Source organism: Malaclemys terrapin, chromosome 1, assembly GCF_027887155.1.
Source record: "Malaclemys terrapin pileata isolate rMalTer1 chromosome 1, rMalTer1.hap1, whole genome shotgun sequence".
Taxonomy (NCBI): domain Eukaryota; kingdom Metazoa; phylum Chordata; order Testudines; family Emydidae; genus Malaclemys; species Malaclemys terrapin.
In genome coordinates this window covers 238239618-238267168 of record NC_071505.1, presented here as the reverse complement: position 1 = coordinate 238267168, position 27551 = coordinate 238239618, and positions in this window count along the sequence as shown.

The window sequence follows — 27551 nt, the reverse complement described above, 5'->3', positions numbered from 1 at the left end:
TAAGGGAACTCAATTGAGCCAATTTTCTGCCTTTCTTTCTGTCAGCGTATTTATGTTTAGTTGTGTGCGATCTGAATTTTTTTACAGACTGTTTTTTTTGGTTGATATAAACCAGTGTTTCTCAAACTGGGGTCGCCGCTTGTGTAGGGAAAGCCCCAGGAGGGCCGGGCCGGTTTGTTTACCTGCCCCGTCTGCAGGTCCGGCCGATTGCGGCTCCCAGTGGCCGCGGATCGCTGCTCCGGGCCAATGGGGGCTGCTCCCATTGGCCTGGAACAACAAACCGCCGCCAGTGGGAGCTGCGATCGGCCGGACCTGCGGACGGGGCAGGTATCAATGGTCAATGAGGGTCTGGCTAGAGAATCTTGCCTGCATGCTCGGGGTTCTACTGATCGTCATATTTGGGGTTGGGAAGGAATTTTCCTCCAGGGTAGATTGGCAGAGGCCCTGGAGGTTTTTTGCCTTCCTCCGCAGCATGGGTCGGGGGTCGCTAGCTTGAGGATTCTCTGCGACTTGAAGTCTTTAAATCACAGGATTTGGGGACTTCAACAGCTGAGTCAAGGGAAAGGGGGTGGATCAGCTTTTGTGGCCTGCATCATGCGGGAGGTCAGACTAGATGATCATAATGGTCCCTTCTGACCTTAAAGTCTATGAGTCTATGAGTCTAAACAAACCTGCCCGGCCCGCCAGGGGCTTTCCCTACACAAGTGACGACCCCAGTTTGAGAAACCCTGATATAAACACAATAGAATAAATACAAAAAGTGTCTCTGATGGCTTTATAAATGTATATCTAATTGTTCCCAACCTACAAAAGAAGAGGTAAATTGTTACCAAATAGCAAATGTTCTGATCTATTACATTTTAAACTACATTCTCCTCTGCAAGATAAGATTACAAAGAAATGGATGAGATAGAGTTGGTTTTATACTTTATATTGTAATTACTGGACTACTTTCTATAGTACCACATTTTATGACATTTGTTTTAAATCCACTTGATCTGATATCATATGTAGAATTATTATGGACTGTAGTTGGATAGGTTCAAATTAGTGTGGGTGAACCTTCAAAACTTTGGGGATTTGGTTCTGGTAAGCATCTTGTGGGTTTTGCCAAAGTTCATTATAAAACTCAGTGATTTAAAAGATATCAGGCTATGAATCTTGTAAGAGGTGACTTTCACACAGAATTTCCAGGAGCGCTGCCAAGAATAGCTTCTTGTAATATTTCATTGTTCCAGTTTAGGCATCTGCCTACCTCCATGCAAAAAAAAAAAAACCCCAAAAAAAACCAAAAAAAAAAGTTAACCAAACATTTTTAAAACTCAAAAAAACCTTTAGTTAACATTCAGTGTGAAGGAAAGTTTGTATTGGTTCCTATTTTATTCAGATTGTTTTGTCCATTCCCGCTTGAACTAAAAGACCAGTTTCTGGCCCATATTCTGATCCCTTCCTCAGGGCCGCCCGGGGGGGAAAAGCGGGGAGGCAAGTGGGGCAATTTGCCCCAGGCCCCGGGCCCCGCAGGGCTCCCCATGAGAATATAATATTCTATGGTATTGCAACTTTTTTTATGGAAGGGGCCCCCGAAATTGCCTTGCCCCAGGCCCTCTGAGTCCTCTGGGCAGTCCTGTAAATAATGAACCAAATCAAAATCAGCCATGCATCTAATCGGGACATTTTCACAGCACTGCTTGAGGCACAGAATACTTTTCCAGGCTAGATATGTGCTTGGCAAAATTAATCAGATAATCAGTTTCCATTCTCATCTCCAGTTTAAAACATTGTGTGCATTGGTACTGTGGTCAAGAAGACTTTACCTTTATTGCCAGTGGGTTTGGGTGATAAAAGAAATGGTTAACTGTAAGCAGGCTGTGACACCCAGTTCAATGAATAGTGTAAAAGGGGATTTTGTGAATGTGCATTAGAAAGCTTAGGTTAAGATGAGTGTTCTTATTAAATAATTAGGAAATAATAGGAATTCAGAGTAGCATACTAGCAGATGCAGACTCCATCCCTGATCATGGCAATTTTGAGGACTCTGGCATAGACTTTAAGAGCCCTTCCCCCCAAAATTATATTGTTTAGAAGAGTTATGTAGGGACTTGGCAAATCCAAGAGGAAAATTAGCAGTGTAATGTCAGCAAATTACCATTACACTATTAAATAAGATTAGGCTTAGACAGATTAGATTTTTATTGATAAATCTTGGTAAATGTTGATTTCACTGTACACAGACAAACTGACACAAATGCGTATCCATTGATAATTGAAATTTACAGATAGACAAAGTAAGAAAATGCTGTTTGAGAACTTTTTAGAGTTTGATTTAAGGATATTTACTTTGTATAGTTTGGCATATGATGTTGACAATTTGTGTTTTAACTGTTAGAAAGCTTTAACCCTTTCAGTCTCAATGTCTGCTATCATTAAATAATTAGTATGAGCCCCCCCCTCATAAATTCTCATGATTATGAAAATTTAAATCTATAAAAATGAAAAAATGCTTAAAAATAAACATCAGTGTTATCTGTCAAAGTTGTAAAATAAAACTGAATTCTGCCAAGCCTGAGTAAAATGAAAATCTTACCAAAAGTATCTTATGGGATCCTATTGTGTGGAGTAGGCAGACTACTGGCCTTTATCAAAGTTTTTTTTATATCTAAGTTGGTTCCAAATTCAGAACTTTTTGAAAGCACAAATATCTTATGAAGGAAAACATACATTGTTCAGCAGAAGAATGTATTTTAGGAATTTGATCGCCAAACTCATTAAAGAAAGAAAGATACTGAAAATCCTGATTCCTGAATATTACAAGGTACTGAGTGTGCCTGAGTAGGCATTTGCTACTTTGTTGACTAATGATATAGTAATGAAGAGCCCTGAATAATTGTCAATCTGCTGCAGTGCAAGGAGGGTGGTTGTGGACTAGCTCCTCACCTATGCCAGACCACCACTCGGGCTAGGTGAAGAGGAAAATGAATTAACGTCATCACTGTCCACAAACTGATTCAGTCCCTGGTGTAACTTAGAAAAGATAACAAGGATATTGTAAACAACACCATCTTGTACTTGACCCAGGACCACCAGGACACATCTACATGGTACAATCCCAACACACCTCCTATGCCTGGTGGAGGACCCAGAAAACAGTAGCACAGAGATGGCCACGCTGGCCCTGTGTTAGCTGAGGAATCCTCAGATGTCTCAGGGCTGCCCAGAGGACTCAGGGGGCCTGGGACAAAGCAATTTCGGGGGCCCCTTCCATAAAAAAAGTTGCAATACCCTAGAATACTATATTCTCGTGGGGGGCCCTGTGGGGCCCGGGGCCTGTGGCAAATTGCCCCAATTCCCCCCCCCCCCCCCGGGGCCCTGATTATTTATTCAAAATGTTGGCTACTGGCTTATTGTCTTGTGGTCTGACCCCTCCCTCCACCTCCCTTAATGATTGTGGCTAATGTTAGGAATACTATTTCCTCTTTTTAAAGTTGCATTTCTTTTTATTCTCCACTATCTCCACTGACGTGGTGGATGCCCTGGGTAAGAAGAAATCAGGAAATGAAATCGATAACCTTACCCCCAGGTAGGTCTGACACATCAAGTGATGGGTTGCAATGCTGAGACTTCATGTTTGAATATGGAAGGAAAATCCTTTCAAATACACTTTCAGACCATTTAAATGAAATGGTGCAGGAAGGACTGAAAGCAGAAGAGGTTTTCATCAACTATTTAAAGAATGTGTTCCCTGGTGGGAGAACTTTATAAGCAAAATCTAAAATCTTACTGTAAATTGTATATGTCTGTTTCACAGCATTACTTTATCCTTTTGCCATTTGGTTTGGGTAACCTGATCCACTGATATGGAGTCAGGATTTCTTTCTGCAGTAGAAATATCAGTACTGATTTGGTCCTTCCTCTCTCATCTTTTCTATTAGAACTTCAGTTTGTCACTGTACTCTCTTGAAACTCCGTTATAAATCTTAAATATTCTTCAATTGGACCTGCTAAAAAGAGAGGCTAATGTAACCTCTGTGTTGTTGGCTTCATCCTGCATGTTTATTTCAGAAATGTCCAGTACTAAAAACCATCCATGTGAAGTACAAGGGGGTAAAACAATTTCAAGGTAAAGTTTTCCACTGAATGTAAGGACTCTGTGGGAGGATTAAATGAGTTCTTAACTCTCCCTCTCCTCATTTGAAACACATGTTGTTGGCCAGCAGAGTTGTAGGAATTTTAAAGAATAATACCAGAGCAGGGTGAAAACTGCAAAATAAAGTCCATGACTTTTATTGGAAATATACAGCAATCTGATTGAGTTCATGACCCTTTTGTGTTCACTTTCTGCAAATGAGTTGACTGGCGGGAATGTACATGGAAACAAAATTTTAAGTGACTATTGAAGAATATTCCTGTATGGCAAGCGTTATGAATTTACAACAGTACGCGTTCACAGCCTGACTTTAAGAGTTACACTCACCAAACAAGGAAGAGGAACAACGTTCTATGACCTATATATCCAATTGCAGCTAAGTAACCCAACTCAGATTTTGAATACAAATTACTTACAGCTAACTGCTCATGCCCAGTCTACAGGTCAATGATTATCAAAATTATTTGGTGGATAATTTCATATAACGAAAAAATGTAAGATAATTGTGAGCTGTCTGCGTACAATTTGTGAATATAGAAAGTGAGGCAAAAATCATCACAAATTATTTGATGAAAATTATATTCTCAGATCTAGATATAGGTCACTTCAGAAGCATGGAACCACTCATAGAAGGGAAGAAATCTGTCCCCTGACTTCAGTGGGAGTTGTGGGTACTCAGCACTTTGCAAGATCTATTTCTATGTTGCCATGAAAGATTCTAAAACACTCAATATTTAAGGGAGGTCCCTAATAGTGAACTTGACACACACAAAATGCATATCTGATTCTTAAAATAAATTGATTAAAAAACAGCAATGGTGCTCTGTTATGAAATAACACCACAAACTTCAAAGTCTTTGGAGTTGCCAAAATTAGCTGTACATTTTGTTTACAAAATTAAGAACTTGTGGAAGAACATTAAAAAACAAACAGTTTTCAGTTACAGTACAATCATTTCACTTTAAGGAAATATCTTAATATATCCTGTAGCATTTCTTTTTGAATCAGCATTAAACAATTTACAAATACTTTTTAGAAGTAATCTATGATGAATGTTCCCTTTATAGAAAAGGTTATCAAGTAGTTAATAATCACGTTTCAAAAAATTAATGAGCTGGTGTTTCATACAGTACATATCCTCTGGTATCTGGTACATCCAGCCCTTGTCCATATCGTATATTCAAAGACATTCTAAGCAATTGGTCTCCGGGAAATCAGAACTGTCAAAAAGAGTTCTTCCTCATCAATATGAAATTCCTTCTCACGTTCACTTTTTCTTTACCCTAACCTGAACCATTCAAAAATGGAAGGAGCTTTTCCATTATAGGGTTCGTTTTTGTTCCTCATTAAATCAACAGTAGCAAGAATGGGGGTGGAAATACATACAAAGCAGGTTCCCTTCTGACATGTCACTTTCTAGGAAAAATAATCTCATGTTCTATTACTTGAGAAGAACTGCTGTTGGTCAAGTCTGACACCACTGGTTTTTAACATGAAATTGCTTACTAAATATCTTGAAAGTCCTGATCTTGAAAGAGGAGAAATACCCAAAACTTTAACTAACTTCCCTGTGAATTCTGATGCATTCCACCTTCCATGATCAAGCTTTAGATGAGGTATTTGGGAAGAAAACTATCACTAGTTTCTTTAATGACTTTCAACCATCACATGACATTTCTTCTTTTCATAATCTCAGAGATGAAGGCTATTGTGATGAACAGAAGAAAGAAAAGCTAAGACTACAGTTTCTGAGTCAAATTCTTCCTGTCACCATGGCAGCTTCTTACACCTACCTTCCCCCTCCAGTCTCCCCCACCACACCCCAACCATCATTACTTTGGAATTCACCAGCAAATACATGGGAGGTTTGTATTACGCGGCAGATGCTCCAGCTAGTTCTCTAGTACCTCTGGAACATAATATTCTATTAATAGAGGTAAAGGTGCTAATAGAGAATGGAAGAATTAATTAAACAGGCAACACCCGTGAGTAATTCCAAGAGTGTTAATGGGACATTCAATATCTAAATTATTTTAACTGGATTATCTTCCTTTTTTGAATTAAAAATATAATGGCCAAATCCTGAAAAATGCTGAGTACTGCATCCAAAGTGGAAGTGAATAGCAATTGAGGTCAGGACTAGGATCTAAACTATTGATACTATATTTTAATTAAAATAACTTTTGTGCCATACTTTGGTTTTACCTAGGTTTTAAAATGCAGGAGTTCTTCAGTCAAGATGTACAATTATGAGTCTGACTGATTATGTGAACTACTGCAATATTACAATTTTTTAGGCATTAGTACTAGTTGTAAATGATCATATACAGCAAAACATTGAACAATTTATCTTATTACATGTTATATGGGGTGAGCTGAATGCAGAAGATGCTGGTGAATTTTGAGACAGTTTATTGATCCTTTTTCATAAAAGTTTGATATACACTCATAACTGACAGTGGGCAGAACAGTTTTCTGTTTTACAATAAAATGTTCCATATATCTAATTATTAAAAATAAAATAGTTACTGCAAACAAAGCATTTCATATTTAGTTGTAAAGGATCAATTCAACAATTGTACAGTTCTAATTATAATGCATTAGAGCTGGCTGGAAATTGGAACTACTTTTTCTTCAAAAATGCATTTTTTTCCCCAGAAAAATTCCTCCAAACCAGGACAAATAAGTCAAAAATGTGATTTTTGGGGGGCGGGGGGGAAGGGATTTTCAGAAATATTTCCTTTTGGGCAAAAAAATATGGAATATTTTTGCTTGCAGGCTGCTCCCTTGGAGAGCTCTCATCAACTTCATGTTCTCCCTGCAGGCAGAAATTGAAATTGAGAAAGACAGTCCAACGGATAGCCCTCATTTCAATTTCCCCTACAGAAAAATTAAAAAACAATTTCCTGGCAAAATGTGGAAAATTTCAATTTTGCAAAGAGGCCAGTTTCTGTCACAAAATCCTTCGGATGGAAAATTCCTGAGCAGCTCTAAAATGCTTATCTGTATGGTCACCATATGTGCCTTTTTGCAGGCAAACACAAATGCAAAAAAGGAAAAGAAAACCATTACTTGAATGTTTTGGTTGTTCAGTGCAATACGATGACTGCAATACAGTAATTGTGATGGAGTTGCGATGACACTAGAATTCACAATCCCTCTACATTTTACTTTAATTAACAATCCAAAAGTTATTATGTTTAACGTAACTGACTAACATGTATTAAATTCCTACTTAGATTAGCACATCTTCAGCATGCCATCAGTGTTCATGATTCTCCAGTCCAAGGTGCTGCTCCTTCACTCTTTATGCAGAGGCTTTCCCCACATAAGCCTGTCTCACTTTTTAAGTCCCACTTAAGCCTATTTTCAGGCTTAAGTGATGAACAGGTCTTGTGTGGGTACATTGCACAGGAGGGAAATTCACCCTCTCTGAACATAACACAGGGGGCTACTAGCTGGATCAAGACCACAGTGCAAAGGTACTATATCAAATATTACTTTTTGTCCCATAGTCAAAATATTAAGAGATAATTTTCTGCCTAGAAGGACATTTTATTGAAATGAGGAATTTTTTTCCTGTAAATTGTGTGCTGACCCTATCTCTCATTGATTGAATAAGAAGAAAACAAATGAAAAAAGGAAACATACATAAGACTATGTTATGAGAGAAATGGAGATGATCACACTGCCTGTATGCTAAATCCCTTTCACCTTCCCTTTGTCTGTTTTATCTATTTAGATTGTAATCTCTTCAGGCCAGGAACCTTCTGTTACTCTGTATTATTTTTGGCACAATGAGCCCAGTTCTTGGTTGGTCCTTAGGTAGGTACTGTCATAACAACAACAATAAAAACTCCTTTTTAGAAATTTAAACATAAAGGCTGGGATTTTCGGAGGAACTACTGCATGATTCCCATTGAATTTCACTGAGAACTGGGCACCTAACTGCTTTGGGCTCCTGTCAGAATCCTAGTCACATTAGTTATTTTTTGCCAGTCTGTATTGTTTGAAATACATCTCTCTTATTTCTAGGCTGATCTATTTGTTTACATGCATTTCCTTATTTCAAAATTGTCCTGGCCACCCACTCCTATCTAGTGTAGGCAAATTTAGTACCCAGAATATCATTGTGTATTTTCAACTGATTTTCGTGATATTTGAAAATACATAGAATATTTATGTCACTCAACATTATCATGATATCCCTTATAGAAATACTTATCTTATGGACATTAACATTTGCTTAAGCAGTAGTTTGAGGATGCTAGGAGCTATAGTGAAATGCAAATGTGACTCCACCATCTTGCTCAACATACCAGGGATTGAACTGGGGACTGCCAGAACTAAAAATATAAGGTGCTAAAGCTTGAATTAATGTTTTGAAGCTGTGGTAACAATTCCTAGCCTTGCACAGAAGAGGACTCTAACCCACTGCCAGTGGATTATACCAGTGGCTCTCTAACTTTCCAGACTACTGTATCCCTTTCAGGAGTTTGATTTGTCTTGCGTTCTCTCTAGTTTCATTTCACTTAAAAACAACTTGCTTCCAAAATCAGACATAAAAATACAAAAGTGTCATAGCACACTATTACTGAAAAATTGCTTACTTTCTCACTTTTACCATATAATTATAAAATAAATCAAATGGAATACAAATATTGTACTCACATTTCAGTGTATAGAATATAGAGCAGTATAAACAAGTCATTTTCAGTATGTCAGGTCTGAGATCCCCACTTTGAACTTTAGGGTACAAATGTAGGGGCCTGCATAAAACTTCTAAGCTTAATTACCAGCTTAGCTCTGGTTCGGCTGCCACCATTTTCAATGGATTCCCTCCCTGGGAAACCTTGAAAAACCTTCACCAAATCCCTGGTGAAAACAAATCCAACCCCTTGGATTTAAAACAAGGGGAAATTAACCATTCCCCTCCTTCCTCCCACCAACTCCTGGTGAATCAAGATCCAAAACCCCTTTGGATCTAAAACAAGGAAAACATCAATCAGGTTCTTAAAAAGAAGGTTTTTAATTAAAGAAAAAGGTAAAAATCATCTCTGTAAAATCAGTATGGAAATCAACCTTACAGGGTAATCAAACTTAAAGAGCTCAGAGGACTCCCCTCTAGTCTCAGGTTCAAAGTACAGCAAACAAAGAGAAACACTCTAGTAAAAGGTACATTTACAAGTTGAGAAAACAAAGGAAAACTAACACGCCTTGCCTGGCTATTTACTTACAAGTTTGAAATAGGAGAGACTTGCTTAGAAAGATGTGGAGAACCTGGATTGATGTCTGGTCCCTCTCAGTCCCCGAGAACGAACACACTCCCAAACAAAGAACACAAACAAAAGCCTTCCCCCCCCAAGATTTGAAAGTATCTTGTCCCCTTATTGGTCCTTTAGGTCAGATGCCAGCCAGGTTACCTGAGCTTCTTAACCCTTTACAGGGAAAAGGATTTTGGAGTCTCTGGCCAGGAGGGATTTATAGTACTGTACACAGGACAGCTATTACCCTTCCCTTTATAGTTATGACACGCCCCCCAAATCATAGATAGTGTTGGATGTTTGGTTCCACACTGGCTGTGATTTCTTCCTGGAGTTCTAGGAGAAAACAGAGTTAATAAGACACATGTACCTTTAGACATACTACTGATTGTATAAAAACTAACAATATGTTTCATTCCAAAAACAATTGTTAACCAGTTAACTCTGGGAAACTTTCCCGGGAGAGTGCATCAGCCACTTTGTTAGAAGCTCCCGAAATGTGTTGTATTTCAAAATCAAAATCTTGGAGAGCTAAACTCCACCGAAGAAGTTTTTTGTTATTTCCCTTGGCGGTATGAAGCCACTGTAGCGCAGCATGGTCTGTTTGTAGTTGGAAACGCCGTCCCCAAACATATGGGCGTAGCTTTTCCAGCGCATACACAATGGCATAGCATTCCTTTTCGCTGATTGACCAATGGCTTTCCCTCTCAGACAGTTTCTTACTGAGAAATACGACAGGATGGAATTCTTGATCCGGTCCTTCCTGCATTAAAACTGCTCCCACGCCTCGCTCGGACGCATCTGTGGTTACTTGGAACGGTTTGTCAAAGTCTGGGGCCCTTAGCACAGGGTCAGACATGAGTGTTGCCTTAAGCTGGTTAAAGGCCTTTTGACACTCATTAGTCCACTGAACTGCATTTGGCTGTTTCTTTCTGGTTAGGTCTGTCAGCGGGGCGGCGATTTGGCTGTAGTGGGGTACAAATTGCCTATAATATCCAGCCAAGCCTAAGAAGGATTGGACCTGTTTCTTAGACTTTGGAACCAGCCACTTTTGGATAGCATCCACTTTGGCCTGTATGGGATTTATAGTTCCTTGACCCACCTGGTGCCCCAGGTAAGTCACTCTGTTTTGGCCTATTTGACACTTTTTAGCCTTAACAGTTAGTCCTGCCTGCTGGATGCGCTCGAAAACTTTTTCCAGGTGCTCCATGTGCTCTGCCCATGAATCAGAAAAAATGGCCACATCATCGAGGTAGGCAACTGCAGATTCTCCCAATCCCGCTAGGAGACCATCTACAAGTCTTTGGAAGGTGGCGGGTGCATTTCGCAACCCGAAAGGAAGTACATTGAATTCATACACCCCTGCCTGGGTGACGAAGGCTGACCTTTCCTTAGCGGGTTCATCTAGTGGTACTTGCCAGTACCCCTTGGTTAAGTCTAAAGTAGAGATGAATTGGGCATGTCCCAATTTCTCCAATAGCTCATCTGTGCGTGGCATTGGATAGTTGTCAGGACGAGTTACAGCATTTAGCTTACGGTAGTCCACGCAAAAGCGTATTTCCCCATCTGGTTTGGGAACTAGAACCACTGGAGATGCCCATGCACTCTTAGAGGGGCGGATTATACACATCTGTAGCATGTCCTGGATCTCCCTTTGTATAGCAGTTTTGGCATGAGGTGACTCCCGGTAGGGTGGGGTTCTAATAGGGTGAGCATTACCTGTGTCAATGGAGTGGTATGCCCGTTCGGTCCATCCTGGAGTGGCTGAGAAAATTGGTGCAAAGCTTGTGCACAGCTCCTTGATCTGCTGTCGCTGCAGACGTCCAAGGGTCATGGAGAGGTTCACCTCTTCCACGCCACCATCCTTTTTTCCTTCGTAGTAGACACCTTCAGGCCACTCCGCGTCATCTGTTTCCTGGGCTGTAAACTGGCAAACGTTTAATTCTCTGGAATAAAAGGGCTTAAGAGAATTAACATGGTATACCTTAGGCTTTATGTTGGAGGTGGGGGAGGCTATGAGATAGTTAACAGCTCCTAGGCACTCCTGGACCGTGAATGGTCCTTCCCACGACGCTTCCATTTTATGGGCCTGGATTGCCTTTAAGACCATGACTTGGTCTCCTACTTTGAAGGACCGTTCTCTGGAATGTTTATCATACCAGGCCTTTTGCTCTTCCTGAGCATCCTTTAGGTTTTCTTTAGCAAGGGCCAAAGAATGTCGGAGGGTGTTTTGTAGGTTGCTTACAAAGTCTAGCATGTTTGTTCCTGGAGAAGGCGTAAACCCCTCCCATTGCTGCTTCACCAACTGTAATGGCCCCTTAACCTCACGGCCATACACAAGTTCAAATGGTGAAAACCCTAAACTGGGATGTGGTACAGCCCTGTAGGCAAAAAGCAACTGCTGCAACACTAGGTCCCAATCATTGGAGTGTTCATTTACAAATTTACGTATCATGGCCCCCAAAGTTCCATTAAACCTCTCCACCAGGCCATTGGTTTCATGGTGGTAAGGGGTGGCAACCAAGTGATTCACCCCATGAGCTTCCCACAGGATTTCCATGGTTCCTGCCAGGAAGTTAGTTCCCGAATCTGTAAGGATGCCGGAGGGCCAACCTACCCTGGCAAAAATGTCTGTTAATGCCTGGCACACACTTTTAGCCCTGGTGTTGCTTAAGGGTACTGCTTCCGGCCATCGGGTAGCAAAATCCATGAAAGTCAGTACGTACTGCTTTCCTCTGGGTGTCTTCTTTGGGAAAGGACCCAGAATATCCACAGCTACGCGCTGAAATGGGACCTCAATTATGGGTAGTGGCTGGAGAGGGGCTTTAACCTGGTCTTGGGGTTTTCCCACTCGTTGGCACACCTCACAAGACCGGACATAATTAGCAACGTCCTTGCCCATTCCCTCCCAGTGGAAGGACTTCCCCAACCGGTCTTTGGTTCTGTTCACCCCAGAATGGCCACTGGGATGATCATGGGCTAAGCTCAAGAGCTTTACCCGATACTTAGTGGGAACTACCAACTGCCTTTGAGGATGCCAGTCTTCCTGGTGCCCACCAGAAAGAGTCTCCTTGTATAAAAGTCCTTGTTCTACAACAAACCGGGATCGGTTAGAAGAGCTGAGAGGCGGTGGGGTGCTCCGCGCCGCCGCCCAAGCTTTCTGAAGGCCGTCATCTGCTTCCTGCTCAGCCTGGAACTGTTCCCTTGATGCTGGAGACATCAGTTCCTCCTTGGACTGTGGACTGGGGCTTGGTCCCTCTGGAAGCGATGCAGGTGCTGGGGCTGTTTCCATTGACTGTGAACCGCTGTCCGCTGGTGTACTATGTGGTAACTCAGGCTCTGGCTGAGCCTCTTGGGTAGGGTTATCTGCTGCTTCTGCCAGTTCAGGCTCGCTGGTGCCCTCTGGCGTTGGAGTTGTAGACGGGTTTGCAAGCGCTGGACTCAGGGCTGGCAATGGTTCTGGTGCTGGTTGCGTTGCCAGTTCCGGTTCTGGGACTGGCTGTGGCTGGGTCTCTGGGATTGGATCCACTACGGCTGTTGCAGTCGTTGGCAGGGGATCCAGTTCCACCACCTTTGTCTGGGTCTCCGGTAACACAGACGGGGCCCTGGTGGACGGCTCAGGAACAGGGATGGGGGTGAAAGCTTGCTTAGCCTGGCTGCGGGTGACTATTCCCACCCTCTTGGCTAGCTTCACATGGTTGGCCAAGTCTTCCCCCAGCAGCATGGGAATGGGATAATTGTCATAGACTGCAAAAGTCCACATTCCTGACCAGCCCTTGTACTGGACATGCAACGTGGCTGTAGGCAAGGTTACAGATTGTGACACGAAGGGTTGAATTGTCACTGTAGCCTCTGGGTTGATGAGTTTGGGGTCCACTAGGGATTGGTGGATAGTTGACACTTGAGCCCCAGTGTCCCTCCAAGCGATAACCTTCTTTCCGCCCACTCTCAAGGTTTCCCTTCGCTCCGAGGGTATGAGAGAGGCATCTGGGTTTGGGGATCTTTGGTGTGATTGGGGTGTAATGAACTGTAATCGGTTGGGGTTCTTGGGGCAGTGAGCCTTTATATGTCCCAGTTCATTACATTTAAAACATCGCCCTGCTAAGGTATCACCGGGACGAGGTTGGTTGGTGGAGACCGGTGTGGTGGGGTGAGAAGGCGTCTGGGGTTTCCCTTGGGATGTGGGTGGGGCCTTGGGTTGTCCCCGGTGGTAAGGTTTTGTTTCGGCTTGCCCCTTCTGATATTCGCTCCAACTGCTACTAGTTTTTTTCTTTTCTGCCACCTCCACCCATTGGGCTCCAATCTCCCCCGCCTCAGTTACAGTTTTGGGCTTCCTATCTAGGATGTACCTTTCTATTTCCTCAGGAACACCCTCTAAAAACTGCTCCATTTTTACTAGGGAAAGCAGATCTTCCAGAGATTTAACATTTGCTCCTGATACCCAGGCATCACAATTTTTGTCGATGTGGTAGGCATGACGGGTAAATGACACATCGGGTTTCCACTTTAGGGCTCTGAACCGCCGACGGGCATGCTCGGGTGTTAGCCCCATTCTGAGTCTGGCCTTGTTTTTAAAAAGTTCATAACTGTTCATGTGTTCCTTAGGCATTTCAGCCGCCACCTCTGCTAAGGGTCCACTGAGCTGCGGCCTCAGCTCTACCATGTACTGGTCTGCAGTGATGCTGTATCCAAGGCAGGCCCTTTCAAAATTTTCTAAGAAGGCCTCAGTATCATCGCCTGCCTTGTAGATGGGGAATTTTCTGGGATGGGAAGTGGTACCTGGAGGGGGGTTGTTAGCATTGGCTGGTGCATCCTGCTTAGCTTTTGCTACTTCCAGTTCATGCTTCCTTTCTTTTTCTCTCTCCTCCATCTCTTTTTCTCTCAGCTCCATCTCTTTCTCTTTCAGCTCCATAGTTCTCTTGTGAGCCTCCTCTTTGGCTTTTTCCAGCTCCATCTCTCTTTCATGGGCCTCCTTTTTGGCTTTTTCTTCTCTTTCTTTTAGCTCCATCTCTCTCTTGTGGGCCTCCTCTTTGGCTTTCTCCTCTCTGTCTCTCAGCTCTATCTCTCTCTTGTGGGCCTCCTCTTTGGCTTTTTCTTCTTTGGTAGTCATTTTCCTGTTTTCTTGTGCTGGGTCACCCCCTTTGCAGTTGACAAACTGGGAAGCTCTCAGCTCTGGCTGCTGCAGAGTTAACAGTAACTTTCTAACTAGCTACTCCGGAGGATGTAAAAAGAAAAAAAAACAATTCAGCTTGTAAATACCTTTTACCAGTCATTTGCTAATTGAACCCTTCTCTTAACAAAGGACCTGTAAAAAAAACTTAACACCTCTGCCTTCAGGCAAGGAGAGATAAGATATGCATCTATCTACTTCCAGCTCCACTTTCCAAGCAGCTAGAAGGAAAAAAAAATCTCACTGGCTTTTGGGTTTAAAATGATCCCACCGCTATTCACCATGTCAGGACTGAGATCCCCACTTTGAACTTTAGGGTACAAATGTAGGGGCCTGCATAAAACTTCTAAGCTTAATTACCAGCTTAGCTCTGGTTCGGCTGCCACCATTTTCAATGGATTCCCTCCCTGGGAAACCTTGAAAAACCTTCACCAAATCCCTGGTGAAAACAAATCCAACCCCTTGGATTTAAAACAAGGGGAAATTAACCATTCCCCTCCTTCCTCCCACCAACTCCTGGTGAATCAAGATCCAAAACCCCTTTGGATCTAAAACAAGGAAAAAATCAATCAGGTTCTTAAAAAGAAGGTTTTTAATTAAAGAAAAAGGTAAAAATCATCTCTGTAAAATCAGTATGGAAATCAACCTTACAGGGTAATCAAACTTAAAGAGCTCAGAGGACTCCCCTCTAGTCTCAGGTTCAAAGTACAGCAAACAAAGAGAAACACTCTAGTAAAAGGTACATTTACAAGTTGAGAAAACAAAGGAAAACTAACACGCCTTGCCTGGCTATTTACTTACAAGTTTGAAATAGGAGAGACTTGCTTAGAAAGATGTGGAGAACCTGGATTGATGTCTGGTCCCTCTCAGTCCCCGAGAACGAACACACTCCCAAACAAAGAACACAAACAAAAGCCTTCCCCCCCCAAGATTTGAAAGTATCTTGTCCCCTTATTGGTCCTTTAGGTCAGATGCCAGCCAGGTTACCTGAGCTTCTTAACCCTTTACAGGGAAAAGGATTTTGGAGTCTCTGGCCAGGAGGGATTTATAGTACTGTACACAGGACAGCTATTACCCTTCCCTTTATAGTTATGACACCATATAATTATAAAATAAATCAAATGGAATACAAATATTGTACTCACATTTCAGTGTATAGAATATAGAGCAGTATAAACAAGTCATTTTCAGTATGAAATTTTAGTTTGCACTGACTTTGCTAGTGCATATTATGTAGCCTGTTGTAAAAATAGGCAAATATCTACATGAGTTGACATACCCCTAGGAAGACTTCTGTGTACCCCCAGAGGTACATGAACTCTTGGTTGAGAACCACTGAGTTATACAACATTTTTTGCTTTTGTACATTTTTGGGAAAGAAAGAAAGAAAGAAAGAAAGAAAGAAAGAAAGAAAGAAAGAAAGAAAGAAAGAAAGAAAGAAAGAAAGAAAGGCATAGACTTTTGTACACCTCTGCTTGTGGCAACATGAACTACCTTCATGTTTATTCGGTGAGAATACTCCCTGCTCTTATGCATCTCCTCATTACATTCCAGAGCCACAAGGAAACTATCCGAAACAGCCACTCCCATTGAGGAAAACAGTGATGACTCAGAAGCCATTTTTTTCTTTCAGTTGCTGTTCTGGAGTGTTTGATAAATATCAGACTGCATTTTAGCATAATACTCCAGAGCTGAATGAAGCCTACAGATAGAGAAGACTAATTAATATGAATGACATCTCACCAACACAATAGATTTTTGGTAGGAGGAGAATAGGATGACTTCACTAGAGCCATTTGCCAGCTGCTCAGTGAATAGGTCACAGGCATAAGAAAGATCGCTTTCCTGTTGAAAATGTTGGTTGCATTGCTCATTCATCATTCACAGTCCTGTATTCTGTAATAGGAGAGATAGGTGAAGCAGTCAAAGGAAGTCAAAACTGACTCCTGCTTTCCAGTGAAGTCATAATCCTGTTTGAATTACATCAGTCACTTGCAATTTTACTGATTATGATGTTTGACATCAGCACTGTTCCTTCAGTTCAGCACCATTGTGTTGATATACTATACAATGGGATACACATTCATTTTACAGTTACATTGTTATGCATCATAAGATATCATGAACATATGTTGTAGAATGTCACACACAGTGCTTGCTGTGAATATATTGTATAGAAAAAGAAATATATAAGCCAATGTGCTGGCTGCTTGAAGAGCGGGGAAGGGATCTGCTTTGCACTCTGCCTGTTCTCTTACAAGAAGAGTAAAAGGAGCTCATCTCAGATCTGTGGCTTCCAAAAAAAGCCACATGCAGCTCTAGAATCACAAGCTGGATAGCTCTGATTTAGATAGTGCTTTCATTTGCAAGGATCCCCAAATGCTTCACAAATCATTACATCCACCACTGAAGTGCAGCCACCTATGGAGTGAAACTTGGCAGCTGTTTAACAGCACACATAAATCCTACATAATAGTTTAGGGAAATAATTTTGAAAGAATACCACAGGTAGGAGTTAGGGCAGTAGAATGTAGTTATGTGAACCAGACTCACACATCAGAGAGATGCAGATCATCCTAAACAAGTGCCAATGAAAACTTTTCACCACACCATACATCATATCTTTTGATATGCCATTGTGACGGAGTTCACTCCAGAGTGGGGCCTCCTGCTGGCCATCTTGGGGATTAGCTCTCTTAGACAGCATGCCTGGTGATGCCTCTCCTGCTGCCTTCTCTGCCTGCAAACCCATCTCATCCCCACAGCCCCAAAACCACAGCGTTCTTTTCATGACTTGGCCCTCCCTCCATGTCACCATCCATGTTTTCCCCTTCTGGGGAGGGGAAGTGAACTAGGCCCACTCATTACTCTGGGTCCCAGCCCAGGGACCATGGAGATAGCAGCCTCCTGCTACCTTTCCTTAACGTCTCTGCCAATACTGCTTCAATTCCCTGGGCCACCTCCCCATGACTCCAGCACCTTCTTCACCCTCTTCTCAGGGCCTCCAGCCAGCAGTCCTAGCAGCCAGCCAGGAGCTTCCTTTTGCTCCCCCAGTCCCTGATACCAACTGTTCTGTGCTACCTTCCTGCAGCCCACTAGGAACATAGTCCTCTCTCCTTGGGCTCCATGCAGCCTGTCTCTGGCCCTGCAGCTCCTTTTATGTAAGCCCACAGGGCCCTGATTGGCTGCTTCCTGTGCAGCCTTCCTAGGCTGCTTTTAACCCCTTCCTTTCTGGTGTGTGGTGAACACGTCAGCACAATCATGTATGTTTCAGAGAAAATTATTTTATAAATCTTTTGGAGGTTTTTTTGTTTTCATTATTATTTGAATGGGACTACTTTTGTGTCCCTCCACCTGCAGAGACATGTGTCTTAGTTATCATGAATTAAACTGAACAGGGCTTAGAGAGAGTCAGTAAACCCTCCCTCTTCCCCCCCTCAACCACACACACACTCCATCCTTTAAACATTCACATGACCTAATTTAATATCTCTTTACACAAAACTCAATATTCTAAATACCAGATATCTCCAGACCTTCCACAGCTAGAAGCAGGTGCTTCTGTGACACTCACTGAGAAATCTGGAATCTCCTCTTTTCCACAGAAACAAAATCCCATTTCTATCCCTTAAGGACAATGACATAATAGACTTCAAAGTTGTGATACTCTTATGTACAGAAAAGGTCTGCCACTCCATGACTCAATATGCTGCTCATTCTGGGCCTCAAACAGATGTAATTTTTGAGGGAAATTCTGCATATAAGACAAAAAGGAGGAGGAAACATTACTATGGTAGGTTTCTTTTATTTAAAAAATGGCTGCTGTTCGAAGTTCCTCAGGGAATTGGAATGTTGGAATACACCTGGGTGGTGTGGTTTCTCTCATCCCTGAGACACACAATGCAACGAATTAATACAAATAAAACATATTTACTATATTTTGAGTTAAATTAATTCACAGAGGGAAGTTGCATAGCTTTCTGGTGTATGGCTTCTGACAGCATAAACTTTATTATTATATGGAGATATACCTATCTCAAAGAACTGGAAGGGACCTTGAAAGGTCAAGTCAGTCCCCTGCCTTCACAGCAGGACCAAGTACTGTCCCTGATAGATTTTTGCCCCAGATCCCTAAATATCCACCTCAAGAATTAAATTTACAACCCTGTGTTTAGCAGGCCAATGCTCAAACTACTGAGCTTTCCCTCCCCAGAGTTAGATGCTGGGTAAGTGATGTAGCCATTCTATCACGGCAGCAGCTTCCAGAGACATCAAGTGCATCCATCCACCATCAATACAATAAAGAGAACCGTCCATGACCAGATGGCACGCTGATTGTTCTTGAGCTTCACAGGGAAGCTCACATGGGGAGCTCAAGAAGCCCCAATTAAACCACCCATGGCCACAATCTATTCTGTTGTAATGAAGAAGAATCTTTCAGGTCATATGGTTATTCTGGGGGGCATGCGTGAGTTGATCCGAAGAGACTAGAGGATGTGGATCTACCTTATCTATTTGGCAAGAAATGTAACATTCATCCAAAATATAGTCCTGCACAATCTGTTGCTACTGTTCCTTAGAAAGGTTGTATCTGATGTACTGTCTGAGAGGCTCAACTATTTCAGAAAAGGGGTATCTTGACTTAAGCCAGCATTTTTTTATGTGGCATTAAGATTGAATTGTGAAGTCAGCTGTCTTGATAATTGTCTGCGTGCGGTAATGTGATCAGTGTCGTGCCTTCATGCCTAATTGCTGGAAGACCAATTCCAGCCAGGATCGGAAGTTTGGACACTGGAGTTTCAGTCCTTTGAACAGGGCTAAGGCAAAATCAGCTAATGTCTAAAACATGAAACTTGGTATGTATACAGCTCTTATTGAAAACCAGTGCTTTTGCACAGTTTGGGGATTTTTTTTTTTAAAATCACATCTCAGCATGCTCAGTGGTTTTAGCTAAGATTTTAGCAGAGCCTAATAAGGCTCATCCCATTTTGTAAAAGCACTGCCCATTTTCTCTGCACAGCCTGCCAGGAGTTGCTGCTTAGGCAATTTGCATGGGATGAATATAAATATCTCATTGAAACTAGAGATTGGTACAAGCCTCATAATTCATATCTTCATTTTGAACCCATACTCCCTTATTGTGAAAGAGCTGTTTGGATGTTTGGTTCAGGCTATTACCAAGATAGGAGTCATTTGCAGAATTGTAGATGTAGATGAGTTTGAAATTTTGAACATCCCCAAAGTTTTCTTTAGGTAAGTGGTTTTGGCTCAGGCCCATCTCTACTTGAAATACTTACAACAAAAATGTCCAAATACTCCATTAAGGCAAGTAAAATGTCATTAGTGTGGGATTTTTTTTCCCTTTCATTAACTTCATCATAAAAGTAAAGGGTGGCCGAATAGGTTTTGTTCCTGGGCTGGTAAAATTTTATGACAGTTTTGCAAGGCTGTTTTCTCCAGATAAAGCAAGAACAGCAGCAAAAGAGGAAACTTATTGTTCCACATTTCATTTGCCTGAGTACACTGTGAACTGCGGAGCCTAACTGGGACCATGAAACACCAATATCAATAAGCAAAGGTAATTAAAAAAATCTTTAAAAAAAAGCCTGGAAATGAAATGAAAAATGGTTAAATATATTGGGTAATTGCTGTTTACAGTATGTTGTCAAAATGCCACATACTGGGTGTGTGTTATGTGGTGATGCTGTTGGCCCGTAATATTTTCCCTTTAACTTGATTTTATTTAGGATTATTTCAACGCAATATAACATTGCACTAATTTGGCTTTTTGCATTAAGTATTTTATTAGATATATATTATATAATATATAGTATTATATATTATAACATATATATATATCCTTCCTCCAAATTGACCATAAATATACAATAGCTAACTTTCTGTAGTGCAGTAATGATGATATATGACACTTGTGTTTATTATTATGCATTTACATCGTTAAGAGAAGTGACATGTGTGATGAATCTTTGACTTTTAACTAATAACTTAAATAGGTAAATTAAATTGACTAACTTATTCCTACTTCACAAAAACAATATTTGGCATTTGCTGGTGCCTTTTTATAAACGGTTGAATGTAATGCTAGTAAAATAATAGTGTCTGGTTGGTGCATCAGGTAATGCAACTACATAATTTCCCAAAGGGACAGGTGCTAACAAGTGTTTTGCTTTTCTTTGACAGAGTCGTTACTGTGCAGTGAATATTTGGCCTTTGCTTTAAAGTTTTGGTTTATAATATAATGTTGATAATGTCGTCTGAGCAGATTTGCCGGGGCTGCTGAAAGAAAGCGGCAAATCTTTTTTCTTTTTTAATTCTGAAAGAAACAACGGTACAAAAATAAGAGAGGTGTCCATTCCTTTGTATTTTAAAGGTTAAAAATATTAGGCTGCTGTGCTTCACACACACACACACACACACACACACACACACACACACACACACACACACACGCATTTACTCACAGGTAGCAAGGCATTATGTACTGCCATCCATCCAAAAACTAGGCTTTGTCATGACCTGCATGCAGTTGAACACCAGGGAAGCCATGAGCAGCCTGTCCCTCTGATTATATGGTCTGTGGAGAACAAGGGATTTAAAAGAAATGGAGCCAACATTAGCTGTTGGTTTAAGTAGAATTGGTTGGCTATTGCCAGAATTTACAATACAAAGGGACGTCCATTGCCAGGCATTTGAAATATAATGGGGTCTTGCCAAAAAGCATGATTGGCCTGAGTCAGAGCTCCTTAGTACTATTTCTGGGAAAGGCACTTTTCAAAGGAGGGACTGGGGTTATTGTACACAGCGTAATTACAATGTGTGGCTAAGTACTAAATCCTTCTTTCCACAAAAAGCCACTAACAAAGCTGGCTGAATGGCTGCTATCTACTCTTCTGTCTGACTTGTAAAATGTGAATAAACCTCTTCCAAGCTTGACACTAATCACAGTATTCCATCCTTCTCAGTGCCTTGAAGATTCATGGGAAATGGAAAGGAGACAATACTACATGATGTTTCTTTATTACAAAACCATGGTAGGGACTCCATCATAGAAGTATAAAACACTTCTTATGATCAGCCTGATTTTTGACTCCTCCTCTGACTTCCACGAGTGTCTTTCCCACTTCAACTATGTAGTATCCTGCCAGAGAAAATGTTTTGGGAGTGGGGATGAAGGAGCAGAGTTTGAGGAAGATTTGACCCATCCTTTATGAAGTATAATATTAAATATTAAATAATAACAATTAGAATAATTATATATCTACATTTTGCACTGTCTGTCTCAAGACCAGAGTGTTCTAGGAAGCTGAACTGCCAAGTATGATGACTAACAACAACAAAAGTAGACAAAGTGCAAAAAAAAAAGAGTGACCATTTTGTCAAAATTCTTTTTACATTTTTTCAATGAAATTAGAAATATTCAACTATCAAAATTTTGAAACTTAAAAATATTCTACCCGCTCTGTAGTATTAGAAAAACACATCACAAAAGTGTGAAAATGTCATCAAAACTTTCTAGGTGATGGTCAGAAACTAAAAATATTGATACAATTTGTTGAAAATTTGAATTTTGGGAAATTTTGATCAGTTGTGGTCATGACGCTCACATATTTTTACCAGTTCATGTGTTTAAGCAGCTCTGCTGGAATTTCAGGCATCCATCTGCAGTGGGAGGAGCAAGCAGCAAATTCCTCTGCTATATCTCCTCCTGGGCAATTAGGACCAATGTGACGTTTGTAAGCAGGCAGCCAGTCTCTCTCTCTTCCTCCTCTCTCAGTGGCACTGTTCCCTCCAGTAGGGGGCAGAACGGTATAGAAGGGATGGAGAGACTGAGGAAGAAGGCAGCCAGCAAGACTCATAATTATGGCCTAATATCACCCTTCCAACCTTGTTGCCATGCTAAGTACGCAGTCAGACTGTAATCACCCTCCTGAGGGGACAGTGGAGGAGAAATCTAGTTAAGAACTTTACAAATACTAATTAGTCAGCAAAGATACTTCTTAAATAGACACTATCATTTTTGACCTGGGGTCCAAATGCATGAGCTCCACATTTTGCCACATCCCTACCTGCCTAGTAAACAAGGGTCACAAAGGCAACTTCCAAGTCTGGATCTCCCAGTCACTTAAGTATATTGTTTTTTTTTTTTTAAATCATATCTATAGTTTGCAAATTCCATTTTAAGTAGACAAAGTCCTAATAGGGCCAGAACATGTTGAACATTCGTCAAAAACATAATTAGAACAGGATTCTGTACCACAAATACAAATGAAAGCCATCTGCCAATTTTGTAAAATACTTCACCTAAAGATCTTGTAATTTTTCTTGTACGCTGAGTATAAAAGACAACCTACCTCTTAAGCAACCTTTCTTTGATGGGTTTAGTAGGCATCATATTTTCTAGTCACTGCTAACCATCCAAGAACTATCTCCTTGCTGATGTTTTCCTTCAAAGAGAACATTGGTAACATGTTTGCAGAGAAGGGCCACACTTTTTGTATTATTTATTAGTTTGTTTTAGGTCACTAGAGAGCTTCTGAAAGACACCTTTTCCTTTTTATCTTATAAACCATCAGAGAGTTCTCAAATAAGCACAATTTACAGTTTGTCATCCTAAAATAAAATCATGATATGTTCCTAAATTGATAGAAATTGCATAGCACCAAATGAGAAATAGGGATTTTTATTCTCTCATTTATATATGCCTGTCTCTATGTCTATAAACATATGTTTGCACATACTGTGTATTGATAGATTAACATATAAAATTACAATATTGCATTTGCAACACTGTACTTAACGTTGTGTCTGCATTTTTACTTCAGGGGTTTATATCTCAGCCATAAAAATTATCTGTAGGCTGAAACTTGGCATAGATTGTCAAGATAGGATTTTTTTATTTCTTTATTTTTTGTAAAATTAGAAGAAAATTTCCAGGGAACAGTCTCTCTCCCCATCATTTCCTTACTCCCTTGCAGAGCCAAAAGAGGCTCGAGGAAAGATCCTGAACGGTGTCAATTTGGCATAGCTGAACTGAATTCCATGGCGCTAGGGTAATTTTCACCAGCCCTCTGTCTTTCAAAATGAAATGTTGCAATCCATTAGCCATAAAGGTGGAATACATGATTTGTCTATTTTTGATCATTTAAAGAACACATTATTTCATTTAAATCATCATCTTTGTGCATGTAGGACAGCCTTGCTTACCAAAAAATCCATACTGAATTTTAACATAAAATATTAGGATAAATTGAGTAAGGAGCAAAACGTATCCCTAATCCCCAGTAGCTGCTTTTGGTGTTTGGGAGCCATCAAAGGATTTCTGCAATAGGTTTCTGATGTCTCCCATGAACCAGCCCATGCCTCCTCTCCTGCCCTTTGTGCATCATCTTTCTGTCCCATGCTTCCATGGAAAAGGGGCTAGATTTGCCCCTTTACTGCATATATGTGATAATACCAGCCTCAAACTGCCATAGTTGCTCAGATCAATGATTTGCATAGTTCAACTGATACGTTCAATTTGCTAACTATACATGTTAGAATTTATACCAATAGAGCTTAATAGTTTAAAAGGAAACAGCGTGGCCTGTTGGGCAAAACATTGACTTTGAAAACATCACAAAGTGCAATGCAGATTTACTCAGATGTGCATAGAAAAAAGCTGTTGAGGACAGTTAGGCACAGAACACATATTTCTAACACGACTGTTTTTGTACACATATATCGTCAGCCAATCTCTCTGGTAAACAATACATGTATGTAAACACTGTACATAGAACACATAAATAATCAGTATACCCGGCATGATAAATTCTGCCCTTTGCTAATGGATGTGGGTGCAGGGAGTGGAGACAGTCTCCCCCTGCATCAGGTGGTAGGCAGAATCCTACCACAGTTCAGAGGAGTGGGTCAGAGACGAGCCAGGCCTGCTGATAGCGGGGGGGAAGAGTGAGGGCAGCCAGCTTCAGCTGTGTTACTGAGCATGCTTAGTCCGTGTGAGCATGAGATCATGCTCAGTGGAAGCCAAGCAGCATGCGTCGCCTCTGAAGTAGAAGGTAGCTAGGACACGTTACTTTTCCCCGTAAGGTGTGATCTGATGCAAAGGTGATGAGTCCAGCCTCCTAGCAGGCTAGTGCATATGCTGCAGTATGTAGTGGGTGAGAACAGAACAGGATGCACTTCACTCCTGCTCAGAAGCAAAGCACAATATGTGCCACATCACAAGCCTCCAGCCTGTCATGAGGTATCTTGTCCTGCAGCAGCCGGATGTTCTTTGCCAGTGTGCGTGATCAGACTCCTTGTGCCAACTACCTCCAACAACAGGCATTATTAGCTTTAACGTGTAACATATGTGCACTCTATAGAATAATGTACACAGCTAAATAGGTGTAAAGCATGTGCTTTAATACAAGCCTAAGTATTGATAGAATAGAATTGCTCATTCAGACTAAATAATGTGTTGCATCACTTTCCATAAAGTATTTTATTTGTCTTCATTCAACATCAAAGCCTCAAATAAATCCATGTGTCTAATGTATTTTAATTAAGCAGAGGGCGGATAAAGAGTTTTCCTCTCAGAATCCCCAGTTGCACTCTACTGCTCTCGTCAATGGGAGCAAAACTAAGAAACCTCCTTCACTGTTAACAGTAATTTTAGCTACGGTAATTTATTTTAATTTCCATTTCCATAATGGTGGGATATTATTCATTATTGACCAAAACAGCTTTATATGTATAATAAACTAGATCACCAAGACCAACTGTTTGCATGTAGCACTTGAGTTTTCCCTGGAGGGCTCATCAAAGAACCGACCCAGCCTGATCCACTTAGCTTTGAGATCACAGCTCACATTTTATAGATTGGCCAGCTGTAGCATCACAGAAGCTCTGAGGGTTTCCTTGGCTCTCCAGCCCCAGAAGCCATGTAAGGGGAAAAAAAAAATAATTGCCAGACTGCAGAACATCACAAATAATGTATGCCTTTTCTCCTATCCCATGATTTAGAACAATAGTTTCATGTCACATTGTCTGTTAGATGGGTAAGTGGTGATTATGAAATACTGTAAATCATAAGGTATGGGTACACTGCAATAAAACACCCACTGCTGGCCCATGCCAGCTGACTTGGGCTCGCGGGGCTCAGGGCATGGGGCTGTTTAATTTTGATGTAGATGTACTGGCTCAGGCTGCAGCCCACGCTCTGGGATCCTCCCATCTTGCAGGGTTCTAGAACCAGGGTTCCAGACGAAGCCCAGATGCCTAGACTGCAGTTAAACAGCCCCCCAGCCTGAGTCTCGTGAGCCTGAGACAGCTGGCATGGGCCAGCCGTGGGTTTTTATTTGAGTGTAGACTTACCCTAACTGTTCAAGAGAGGAAGGCAAAGATGGGCTTATAACCAGAAAATACTATCTCTAACAAAACATTCACTTTTCCAACTATGAAATTGATTAAACATTTTCCCTAGAGAAGAAAAACAAAGAAAGAAACAGCTTTTTCCCCCCCTCTCACATCAGCAAACTCCTTTGCCCACATCAAATTAGTCCACTGTGCAGGCAAAGCTACTCTGTACTCATTAGTTAGAAATTGGCCTTACACAATGAGTAAAATGGTAATAGTTGTTGGACTCCTGGCTCTTCTGTATGCTTTCTCAGAGTCTTCAAATGGAGCCAGTATGATTTCCAGGAAAATATAAATTAAAAATCCAAGCAAACAACTGTCCCCAAAGTCATTGCAAAGTCACTCTCAGTCATATTCTACCTACCTGTTTGGTCATGTACTGGATGGAAATCAGTTGTCCTAGAATGATGTTGGTCAGCTCCTTGAAGCATCCTCCAAAATGTCTCCATTATCAACTTTAACAAGGGCAAACTCATCTGCAAGTGATTGACATTACAGAATTAATTCGCTTGTAAGTTTAGGACAATTAACGTTAAGAGATTAATCTGTTTAAATGAGTTTTTCCCCCAATAACTACTCTTAGATAGCAAGCAAAGAGACATGCTAAGAACAAGGAAAGAGTATGGAATACTGTTTCGGGGAAGACTTTCAAAGACACAGGTGGTAATTATGCAACTAACTGTCATTGAAAGTCATCGGGAGTTGGGCACTTCACTGTAATTTGTCCTTTTGAAACCCTGCCTTTAAAATGCTACATTTTTTGCTTGATTTAAATAAGGTCATTGTTCAGATACCTCAGTGTTATATGTTTAAAGGAAAGAAACAGATGGATACATAGATAACCTAAGCATTTCCTTAGAATGGTAATTGTTGTATGCTAGTTATACTGAATTAGATAGTCCCGTAACACATTCATGAATAGCTCCTCCTGAATAGTTACTGAAAGATACTTTGAAATCACCTGGTAAAGAGGTCTATGGCTGGGGTTTGTAGGAGAAAAGGGATTTAAATAACGTATAAGTTTTAAAGCAGGATATGAAGGGAAGTGTGTGACCAGGAAGTGGAAGGATATTTGAAGTCTAGGGAAAGCAAGGTTGCAAGGTGAGAGTGGGAAAAGGAGACAAAGGGAGAATTAAAAAGAGAGAGACTATGCAGATCACAGGAAAGAGGAGGAGATGAGACCAAAAATATAGTCAGAGGCAAGACTGTGAGGAGCCTTGAATGTGAGGCTGAGTAGCTTGAATTGTATATGGTAAAATACGGGGAGCCAATGAAGTGGGGAGGAGATGGGTTAATAAATAAAGCCCAGAAACAGAACGCTCTAACTCAGCTCTCATTCATTGTATTAATTTAGCCTAATAAGTTCATACATCTCACATAATGCACCTATAGTAAATATTTAATGCATGGAGGAAAATGTTTCTCTGACCCACATGTGCAGAGCCGGATTAACCTTTTGGGGACCCCAGCGCCTGGACATGGCCCTGCCCCCTCCCCTGCACCCTCCCACCGCTTGCACAGGGAGGGGGGGCTAAGAGGAGTGAATAGCAGGTAGGAC